This window comes from Mus caroli, unplaced genomic scaffold (assembly GCF_978045245.1).
Source record: "Mus caroli unplaced genomic scaffold, Mus_caroli_1 scaffold_12, whole genome shotgun sequence".
Lineage (NCBI taxonomy): Eukaryota > Metazoa > Chordata > Mammalia > Rodentia > Muridae > Mus > Mus caroli.
In genome coordinates this window covers 42,586,120-42,593,000 of record NW_028227267.1, presented here as the reverse complement: position 1 = coordinate 42,593,000, position 6,881 = coordinate 42,586,120, and the positions used below count along the sequence as shown (strand labels likewise).

Below are 6,881 nucleotides of genomic sequence, written 5' to 3'. Positions count from 1 at the left end.
CTGCTTTTTGATTTTGATTTCACTGGAGTTAAAGTTAAGAGATTACCTTGAGTCTCTGAAGAGACTTTAAACTTTTACAGTGTTGAGGCTGGGATAGACTATGGGGACTTTTGGAACTGGGTTGAATGCATTTTTTTTTTTTTTTGCATTATGATATGGCTACAAGCCTATAGGGGTCAGGGAGTGGAATGTGAAGGTTTGAATAAGGATGACCCCCATAGACTCATAGATGTGAACGCTTGGTCTCAAGTGAGGGGCACCATTTGAAAGGATTAGGAAGTATATCACTGGAAGTGGGCTTTGAGGCTTCAAAAAGCCCATAGTCTGTCTGTCTTTCTGTCTGTCTCCCTTCCTCCCTCCTTGCTGCCTATAGATCCAGATGCTAACCTCTCAGCTACTTCTCTAGCACTAAGCCTGCCTGCGTGTGGTCTTTATTATCTGCGATGATGACTATGGACTAAACCTCTGAAACTGTAAGGCAGTACCAACTAAGTACTTTAGTTTGTAAGAGCTGTTGTCACGGTGTCTCTTCACAGCAGCAGAGCACTGACTAAGACACATGTCACTTGAATCATTACCTGTACATGTATCTTTTATTTGCCTGATGTGATTTTTTTTTTGTTTTTTTGTTTTTTTTTTTTTTACAGGTTCAGCTCTTTATTGGCCAACTTAACAAAAGTGGTTTAGTCAAAAAGACCAAAGCCCATGTCATCTTCAGACTCCTCGGACTCTTCCTTCTTTGCTTCCACTGTCTTCTCCTCAGCTGGGGCAGCAGCAGTGGACGGAGCAGCACCACCAGCAGGTGCAGCTCCAGCTGCTGGAGCAGGCCCACCAGCCCCTACATTGCAGATGAGGCTCCCAATGTTGACATTGGCCAGAGCCTTGGCAAACAAGCCAGGCCAGAAAGGTTCAACGCTGACACCAGCTGCTTTAATGAGGGCATTGATCTTATCCTCCGTGACCGTCACCTCGTCATCGTGCAGGATGAGGGCGGAGTAGATGCAAGCGAGCTCGGAGACGGAAGCCATGCTGTACACTGCCAGCACGGTGCTAGTCGCCGGATGAAGTGAGGGCCTCACCCCAGCGGCCTTAGCTCCCTCGGAAGAACGGAGCACCTTGGCGGCAGCTGAGGAAAATCCTGATGTGATTGTTATCTCGGAGGCTTAGTGTTGAGTGAACTCACTCTTTCTAGCTCTTTCTGAACTCTGGCTAACTGGATCAACTCAGCTGTGATTCATCTCCACTCCAAGCTCATTGATTCCAACTGGCTTCTTGACTTCTGCCAGAATTGCTCTGCTGGGTCTCAAACTAACTCAGCAATCTGTTCTAATCTTCTGGCTCCTTCTTCTCTGGCTTGTTCTGTCTTCACCTGTGTCTAGCTTTTTCTCTCTACAACTTGTCTCTGTAAAACTTTCCTGGTAAAAATTATCTCTGAACTCCACAAACTGCACTGCCATCAGTTGAACTGCGGAGAACTCAAACACCCCCTGCGCTGCTTCTCAACTCAGTGACTCCACTGAACTGACTGACGAGAACTCAGAAATCTGCATGCCTCTGTCTCTCTCTCTCTCTTTTTTTTTTTTTTTGGTTTTTTGAGACAGGGTTTCTCTGTATAGCCCTGGCTGTCCTGGAACTCACTTTGTAGACCAGGCTGGCCTCGAACTCAGAAATCCACCTGCCTCTGCCTCCCGAGTGCTGGGATTAAAGTCGTGCACCACCACGCCCGGCTATGCCTCTGTCTCTTGAGTGCTGGGATTAAAGGCATGTACTACAACACCTAGACGTAATCTTTTTTGTACCTAGAATTTGTTTAGTACCAGGCTGGTCTCTCAAAGATCTGCTTGCCTCTGGCCCCTGGAATTAAAGGGTTGTCTGTGAGAGATCAAATCTTTTGGGTTGAGACTCCATCTTAAAGAACCTGACCTAAGGTTGAACTCAAGTTAATTAACAGGCTGGTATCTAGCACCAGTTTCCAGGTTACCTCCCAACAAGACCTGCATCTAGTATCAGTTTCCAGGTTACTCCCCAGCAAATCTGTACCCTCAGGTTATAAGCCTGCCCCTGACACTTCACTTCCTAACAACCACCAATCAGGAGGAAAACAGAAGTTAAGTTTATAGTTAGGCTCTCAGCACCAGCCAATTATGTTAAAGGCTGTAATTGCCCCAACAATCTGATGTGTGCTAGGCTAGATACCTCTTTTTTCCTCTATAAATGCTTACCTAAAACTGGGCTTGGGGCCCTCTCCTGTTCTCACCATCAGAGACAGTGGTGTGGCCCAAGCTCAGGCTTAGATAAGGAGACCCTAGTGTGATTGGATCAGATTCGGTTCTTTGGGGTTCACAAACATCTCCTGGCACAACATCTGTATTCCAGCCAGAGTAGCTGTTGCTGGATTAAAATTCCTCTAAAAATACCCTCTTGTTAGATGCTTACCATTGACACCCAATTTTAAACAGTGCCGAAGTACACATTGCTGCCTATGTTCACACAGTTGTCCCGTGTTTGCTTAGGAATCGGTGTTTCTGGGATCAGAGATCTATAGACAATAGAAAGGCCCCAGGGTTCATTTAGATACGTGCAAAGAACTCAATGTAAAAAACCAAGAGCCTGGGGCAGAGAACATCCTTCAGGAAGTGTCGTTTGGATACTGACTGGTGGTTTGAAAAAGAACTTACCTTACACTGAAATAAGAGTCTAGACCTGCTCTATGCAATTAATTTAAATATTATTTGTGCTTGACAGGCACGGTAACCAGTGGCTACCCTTGGGTACCAGGGCTACAGGACACTTCCAACACACAGAGCACACTCTAGACAAATCAAAAAGTCACAATTCTTTCTCAATACAATGTAAGACCTAAAAAAAAAAAAAAAAAAGCAGGAACAAAATGGAGGTTAGTATTATATCATGTAATGTAAGGGTGGATGCCTTCCTAAATGTGTTTCCTTGGCCCAGGGAGTGGCACTATTAGGAGGCCTTGTTGAAATGGGTGTGGCCTTGTTGGATTAGGTGTGTCACTGTGGGTGTGGGCTTTGATGCCCTCATCCTAGTTTAGTGGAAGCCAGTCTTCTAGCAGCCTTCAGATGAAGATGTAGAACTCTTCATTTCTTCCTGCACCATGCCTGACTGGGGCTGGCATACTGCCAACTTGATGATAATAGACTGAACCTGTAAGGCAGCCCCAATTAAATGGTGTTAATAAGAGTTACCTTGGTCATGGTGTCTGTTCACAGCAGTAAAACCCTATCTAAGACACCAAGCAAGATTCCAAATTTTCAAAGATAAAGGGAAAAAAGGACCCACTGGCTATGTACCAACCATTTTAAATTGTTTTTAAAAGCCTCCTTTAAAACATAATAAATAGATCCAGGAGGTGGCAGCACAGGCCTTTGATCCCAGAACTTGGGAGACAGAGGTAGGCAGATCTCTCTGAGTTTGAGGCCAGCCTGGTCTATAGAGTTTCTGGACAAGGGTTACACAGAAAAACTCTGTCTCAAAAACAAACAAACAACAACAAAAAAAAAAACATGAAAAATAGTAATCTTGACAAATATTTTAGCATAAATTGGCAAAATACTTAAAATATAAAAAGCTATTAACAAAAGAAAAATATCTAGAATATTGAGCAAATGAAGTCATATGCATCTTACAAGCTTATGAAGAGATGTTTAATCTCACTAATATATCAGAAAAATATAAATTTAGATAACGTAAGCTTCCTCAATCAATTTATCAGATATAAATAAGCACATTGGCAGTCGTGTTCATAGGAAGAAATGAAGAATTGGTGCATCTCCAGGTGGGGAGAAACTGCTATCACCTTTCAGGAGCGTTTGCTCCCCATCCAAAACAGGGAGAGCACCAGCTCTCCTACTCGCGTTATGTCGAAAGAGCAAACATCAGCCCAGGGCTTCCCCAGCAGGAGATCCAGGAAAGAGGAGTCTTCCTTCCCTTCCCTTTTCCCTTTTCCCTTTTCCCTTTTCCCTTTTCCCTTTTCCCTTTTCCCTTTTCCCTTTTCCCTTTTCCCTTTTCCCTTTTCCCTTTTCCCTTTTCCCTTTTCCCTTTTCCCTTTTCCCTTTTCCCTTTTCCCTTTTCCCTTTTCCCTTTTCCCTTTTCCCTTTTCCCTTTTCCCTTTTTCCTTTTCCTTTCCCTTCCCTTCCCTTTTCTTTTCCCTTCCCTTTTCCCTTCCCTTTTCCCTTCCTTTCCCTTCCCTTCCCTTCTCTTTCTTTTCTTTTTTTTTTTAAGATTTATTTATTTATTTTATGTATATGAGTACACTGTAGTTGTGAGCCTTCATGTGGTTGTTGGGAATTGAATTTAGGACCTCTGCTCACTCTGGTCAACTCTGCTTGCTCTGCTCGCTCCAGCCCAAAGATTTATTTTTATTATTATAAATAAGTATACTGTAGCTGTCTTCACATACACCAGAAGAGGGCATCGGACCCCTTTACAGATGGTTGTGAGCCACCATGGGATTGCTGGGATTTGAACTCAGGACCTTTGGAAGAACAGTCACTGCTCTTAACTGCTGAGCCCCAAGAGGAGTCTTTCCTCCTCCTGATGCTTCCTGAGCAGATCCAGAAATGTCCCGTTTAGATTGTCTACCCTCTTATCCCCAATGAGGAAAGTCCACAACAATGTCCCTAGCTTTATGACACCTTGTCATGACTGCCAAAGCTTGCTGTTGGCTTTTCTTCTTTAACAAAAATTAAAAAAAAAAGTTCTAATAGTCCAGTTAAGTTCCTTGATGGCCCCGAGCACTATATCCTAATCCTTTATCCTAACCCACGGAACTATAAACTGTGGGATATAGCTCAGTATGGTGTGAAATCTGTTTGGCATGTTGCTCCTCCTATAAGCTTTCATATACAAGTGGTCCTTTTCTTACCCAGTGAGCTGACCGTGGGGTAGTGTGGAAACTTCATCCTCATATCTTTTAGCTCCTGTGCAGATTACTTTCCCAGAGCTAAATGTGAGGGCTGTTGTCATGAGCTCCCTGTTGAGGTTCGGGTGTTGCTCCACAAGCCACAGAACACCGATCTCTGTCAGACCTGGATAGTTGATTGAACACTTGCCCCAGGACCGATGGATCAGGGATGTAGACTAGACTCAGGAGCTAGATGGACTTCAACCCCAAGCCAGAATGTTGCTGAGTTTTTAAGCCTGAAATCAATAGACATCTGTGCCAAGTTATCCCACCACTCAGGATTTAGGGATAGAAGCCTTCCTTAGGAACAGGTCTTTGTTGTGCATTTATCCTGTTTCAATGGTTGGGTTAGTCAACTGTGTCAAAGGCAATCACTTCTTAACTCGCCAACCAGGATGTCAGTTACCCACGTACATGACTCTCTCTGCCAATTCCTTTATTCAAAATGGAAGTATTATTCCAAATGGCATCTTATATTGGTGCAGGTGTGTCCCTTGTGTTGAAATCTCTAGGGCAATGTAGAGGGTGGTTCTTATGCTTTAATTGGGAATCTGTTTACTGATGCTGAAGGTCTTTGCCCACATTTGGTTTTTTTTTTTTTTTAACAGTTTGGTTTTATTTATTTATTTATTTATTTATTTATTTATTTATTATATGTAAGTACACTGTAGCTGTCTTCAGACACTCCAGAAGAGGGAGTCAGATCTCGTTACAGATGGTTGTGAGCCACCATGTGGTTGCTGGGATTTGAACTCCAGACCTTCGGAAGAGCAGTCAGGTGCTCTTACCCACTGAGCCATCTCACCAGCCCCACAATTGGTTTTTGATCTATCAATAAAGTTGCTAATACCCAATGACTGAGCATGGGGCTAGACGTTGAGAATTGAGCAGGAAGGATGCAGGAGAATCAGGGGAGACTGAGGGCGGGGGCACAGTAGCAGAGGAGATAAACCCAACAGCCGTGTGAGTTTGGGTAAGTGGCCTCTGCCACTTTCCTGACTGGGCCTGGCATAGCAGAGGAAGATTTAGGAGTGCTCAGTCATTGAGTTAGCAAAGGCATTTTGAGAATAACTAGTGTGTATATGTGTATGTGTGTATGTTTTCTATTTGAGAGTCTGAGATAGCTCCTGGGTAGGTGTGTAAGTGCACCCAGAAGAAGCCAGGAACACAAAGCTGTGTAATCAAAAAGTACATGCAACAGGGCAAACCCCATAAAAGCTCATACCCAGGTGCAGGAAGTGCTGCCAGGTGGTTGGTGCAGGTCCAAGCTTATTGTGGCTAACTACATAAAGCAGTTCTAATTGACCTCTACTGTGACTGCTTTCCAAGAACAACAAAACATAGAACATAACCGAATATGCAATCAATTGAGGCATGAGAAAGTTTCCTAGTAACAGCACATGAGAGAGTTTGTTTGTAACAGCACAAAATGGCTGGCTACAGGCATAAAACAAAATGGCTGCAGTTATGTTAGGGGAGCATGTCTCAAGACTCTTGGATCCTCATTATCAAGGCAGCAGGCCTCTGCCTATCAAAGCCAATGGGAGAATTAGTCTCTACTGGGACTTACCATTAGTCTAGTCGGAAAGTGGGCCTAGATGTGAAAAAAAATCTTACAGAAACTGAAACCAAACAAGATCTGGGTCTATTCTTCCCATAGTAACAAAGATGATAATTATAAAATGTTGTTTTACACTTATTTATTTATTTATTTATTTATTTGGGTTTTTTGTTTTTTTTTGTTTTTTTGTTTTGTTTTGTTTTGTTTTGTTTTGTTTTAGGCAGGGTTTCTCTGTATAGCCCTAGCTGTCCTGGAACTTACTCTGTAGACCAGGCTGGCCTTGAACTCAGAAATCCACCTGCTTCTGCCTCCCAAGTGCTGGGATTAAAAGCATGCGCCATCACTGTGCGGCTATATTATTTTTAAAGGAACAGCTAAACTTAGAGTGCT

The 6,881-nt window shown here is 43.3% G+C and overlaps 1 pseudogene; it reads right to left on the bottom strand.

The window, feature by feature from the left end:
* Positions 1–613: 613 nt before the first annotated feature.
* On the bottom strand, positions 614–1,092 carry LOC110309789 (large ribosomal subunit protein P1 pseudogene; annotated as a pseudogene).
* Between the last annotated feature and the right edge of the window lie 5,789 nt (positions 1,093–6,881).